The sequence below is a fragment of the Chiloscyllium plagiosum genome, chromosome 37 (assembly GCF_004010195.1).
Source record: "Chiloscyllium plagiosum isolate BGI_BamShark_2017 chromosome 37, ASM401019v2, whole genome shotgun sequence".
NCBI classification, from domain to species: Eukaryota; Metazoa; Chordata; class Chondrichthyes; order Orectolobiformes; family Hemiscylliidae; genus Chiloscyllium; species Chiloscyllium plagiosum.
The window spans coordinates 13,165,212-13,169,797 of NC_057746.1; the positions used below are offsets into that span (position 1 = coordinate 13,165,212).

Consider the following 4,586-nt stretch of genomic DNA (forward strand, 5'->3'; position numbering starts at 1 on the left):
TGCAGCTACATTGGAATACCATTACTTGCAAGTTCTCCTCCAAGCCGGTCAGCACCCTGACTTAAAAATGTATCACCGTTCCTTCAATATTGGTTGGTCAAAATCCTAGAATTTCTTCACTGATGGCAAAATATGTTCCCTTCCAACACATGGATTGCAATAGTCTGTGTGGATTTTGCACATTCTCGCCGTGTCTGCGTGCGTTTCCTCCAGGTGCTCTGGTTTCCTCCCACAGTCCAAAGATGTGCAGGTCAGGTGAATTGGCCATGCTAAATTGCCCGTACTGTTAAGTGCATTAGTCAGACGGAAATGAGTCTGGGTGGGTAACTCTTCGGCGGGTCGCTGTGGACTTATTGGGCCGAAGGGCCTATTTCCACACTGTAGCGAATCTCATGTAATTTCAGTCAGCTCACAATCGCCTTCTGAAGGGAAACTAAGAACAGGCAATTAATAGTGGCTTAGCCAGTGACAGTCCCAGGTTCATCAGTGAATTTTTTTTGTAAAAAGTGTCTGAAGTCAGAGTAGAGGACAAAGTCATTAAGTTTAAATTAGGATCATGAACTATATTTGGCTCAATACCGATGGTCCATCGTTTAATGGCCTTAGTTACAGTGGTTTGAAACACCCCAGTAGCTTGACAGGCGATTTCAGAAGACATTTAAAAAATCCAGCACAGTGCTGTATGAGTGAATTCACATGATTCACGTTAGATAATGACGGCAAATTTCCTGTCCCAACGAAAATTAGTTAAATACCGTGATGACAATTATGTTTTTTTTTTCAAAAACGAACTTCGATGAAGCCAAATGCAGCTTTCAAACACAGACGGCCTGAAATAGATTCGTAGCAAGCAAAGACATGAAAAAAATGTAATATCCAGCGCATGGAAATAAAACAATTAAAACATGACAAATTCGATGCATTTCGATACATTGACCTCACTGTAAATGGCATTGAGACAACGACAGCTTACGTCAATCCCTGGTGGTCTAGTGGTTAGGATTCGGCGCTCTCACCGCCGCGGCCCGGGTTCGATTCCCGGTCAGGGAACTAAGTTTTTGAAGAGTTATCGACAGTGTAAATGTGTTTTCACACAACTCTTCCGGCTTCGATATATTACTGCCTGTGAAACCAAATGTTTACCAAACATCTGGTTGGTGATCTCGTGCTACTTCAATTTTCATCACTTCCGTCTCTGGCGACGGCTGTCAGCCAGGAGAAAAATGTGTAGACTGCGAAAATGTTGGAACAGTGGATGGAGATTTCAGGAGAGCTTGTGGCGAGATGGGTGGGAGACGGTGACAGTGCAAAGAACATTGAACATAAAACAAAGAACAATACAGCACAGAAGAGGCCCTTCGGCCCACGATGTCCTAGCTTAAGCACCTATCCATGGACCTATCCAATTGCCGCTTAAAGGTCACCAATGATTCTGACTCTGCCACTCCCACAGGCAGCGCATTCCATGCCCCCACCACTCCGCTGGGTAACGAATCTACCACTGACATCCCCCCTATACCTTCTACCCTTCACCTTAAATTTATGTCCCCTTGTAACACTCTGTTGTACCCAGGGGAACATGTCTCTGACTGTCTATTCTTTCTATTCCCCTGATCATCTTATAAACCTCTTTCAAGTCACCCCTCATCCTTCGCCATTCCAATGAGAGAAAGCCTAGCACTCTCAACCTGTCCTCGTACGACCTATTGTCCATTCCAGGCAACATCCGAGTAAATCTCCTCTGCACCCTCTCCAAAGCTTCCACATCTTTCCTAAAATGAGGCGACCAGAACTGCACACAGTACTCCAAATGTGGCCTTACCAAGTTCCTATACAGCTGCAACATCACCTCACAACTCTTGAATTCAATCCCTCTGCTAATGAACGCTAATACACCATAGGCCTTCTTACAAGCTCTATCCACCTGAGTGGCAACTTTCAAAGATCTATGAACATAGACCCCAAGGTCCCTCTGTTCCTCCACCTTACTAAGAACCCTATCGTTAACCCTGTATTCCGCATCCTTCTCTGTCCTTCCAAAATGGACAATCTCACACTTGACAGGGTTGAACTCCATCTGCCACTCCTCAGCCCAGCTCTGCATCATATCTAACTCCCTTTGCAGCCGACAGCAGCCCTCCTCACTATCCACAACTCCACCATTCTTCGTATCAGCAGCAAATTTACTGACCCACCCTTCGACTCCCTCTTCCAAGTCATTAATAAAAATTACAAACAGAAGAGGATCCAGAACTGATCCCTGCGGAACACCACTTGTAACTGGGCTCCCGGCTGAATGTTTACCATGTACCACCACTCTCTGACTTCGACCGGTTAGCCAGTTCTCTATCCAACTGTCCAAACTTCCCACTATCCCATGCCTCCTGACTTTCTGCATATGTCTACCATGGGGAATCTTATCAAATGCCTTTCTAAAATCCACGTACACGACATCCACTGCTCTACCGTCGTCCACATGCTTGGACATCTCCTCAAAGCATTCAATAAGACTTGTAAAGCAAGACCTACCCCTCACAAATTCGTGCTGGCTGCCCCGAATCAAGCAGTGTCTTTCCAGATACTTATAAATCCTATCCCTCAGTAACCATTCCATTACTTTGCCTACCATCGAAGTAAGACTAACTGGCCTGTAATTCCAGGGGTTAACAACTCCAGGTGTTTTCACCTAACCTTTTGCATTATCGAGTACTTTGCACATATTTATTTTCATGCCCGTTTCACAGTTCATAATTCACTTTATGCGAGGGGAAAAAAGGAACATCAATTCCTAAAACTTTACACTCACGAATCTGTTCCTCTTCCGAAGAAGAATTACTTCTCTCCCCACAACGGTCACGAGTGTTGCCCCATATTTCCGGTACTTGTCGTTTTTTTTCATATTTTCCTTTCGCGAATCATGACAATCTTACCCTCCTTCGGAACCCTCGTCCCATCTCCGGAAAACACCACATTGATTCTGTGAATTGGAGGTGCCGATGTTGGACTGGGGTGGACAAAGTTAAAAATCACACAGCACCAGGTTATAGTTCAACATGTTTACATGCGCTTCTGTGATTTTGAACTTGATTCTGTGAATGCAGTGTGTTTTGTTGGGGTGAGGGCAAGGTGGAGAGGGGAGGTCACTTAACCACACGTTCCTGCAAACACTTTTTTCCCAGAATGTGACACTCATTAATTCACAAAATGTCCATACACTTGCACAGGCAGACGACGCTGGAGGAGCGATACCTGGCAAATATGCACATTCCGGCCGATATACATATGGAGAGCACAGCTGGAGAAGGATATGTAGCGATTCCTACAGTCGGAAATATGTCCAACACTGGGAAAAACATATTCAGAATAAACCTCTCTCAAATGGAGCAGTGTGTTGAGCATTGTTTTGCCTCCACTAATTCAAACTTCACAACAACTGAAGTATCTTTACACTGCATATGAAATCTGTAGAAAAAACTTGCAGCTGTCGGTTTGAATCAGTAACTTAAGGCGAGATTTTAGAAAGGAAATATTGCTAGTTAGGAGGAGAGAGAATTGAAAAATAAGAAAAAAACCAGACGCCAACTCTTTAACTCTTGATGGGCGCTTAAGTGCACCTTTCTAATCAAAACAAAATTTGCTGGAGGAAACTCAGCAGGTTTGGGAGTGTCTATAGAGCGAAAGCAAAGTTAAAGTTTCGAAGTTCACTATTCCTCATTCAGAACTGCTCGTGTCACAGGTGCTCTCAGACCTGCTGAGTTTTTCCAGCAGTTCTTTATTTTTATTTTTGTTCATTTTTCTTTCTCCTTTGAGATACTGGAACATTTACTCCGAACGTCTCCACAAAATTAATGAATCTGTATTACTGAGGCAATTCCCAATATTGCACAGCAGGACATAAAGTGCAATGTTGGTTTCAAAACCTTGTGAATATTACGTTCACGATTCATTAAATGGCTATAACGAAGACGGCGGCGACGGCGGCCACATAAACCTGTTTCCAATATATCTATCAGTATCCCCAAGGCAAGGTTTGTTTACGAAGTCTTTGTGGCGCCATCGGTTATCCCAGTGGGCTGTTGATAGCAATATTGGTGGTTTGAGTCCACTCAAGGACGTGTGTGCGAATTTTAGCATTCTTGCGAAAAACACCACCATGAATTGTTGTGCACTCAATCCCTAGGAAATTATCCACAAACGTTATCAACGCAAGAATACCGGAAGATGATCATTCATCAATTGAGAGATCAATTCGTACTATCTTCTTATGCGACACTGTTTTGCATCTGTATTGTAGCAATCCTGGAGCAACTTCTTACAGATGCTGGAATCTCTCCTGATAAGACTGGAGACCACAAGCGAGTCAGACAGCTTCCATTGAGAGAAATAAAGCTAAACTTTCGAGTCTGGATAACTCTTTATCAGAGCTGGTGAAATATGGAATGGGCAGCTTTTATGCAGTAAGGGTTTTTTTTTAATGCTGCAGGAGAGAGGATTTGGATCGGTCAGATTAAATGATCGGAATGTGAGAATGACAGAACAATAGTGTGGCGAATTGCCAGACTGGAATTGTCATTCTAAGAGCACTG

At 43.7% G+C, this 4,586-nt stretch overlaps 1 non-coding gene across 1 annotated transcript; it reads left to right on the forward strand.

The window, feature by feature from the left end:
• Positions 1-978: 978 nt before the first annotated feature.
• trnae-cuc lies at positions 979-1,050 on the forward strand. Its single transcript has one exon. It is a non-coding gene; the product is annotated as a tRNA-Glu (tRNA).
• The last annotated feature ends 3,536 nt before the right edge of the window (positions 1,051-4,586 follow it).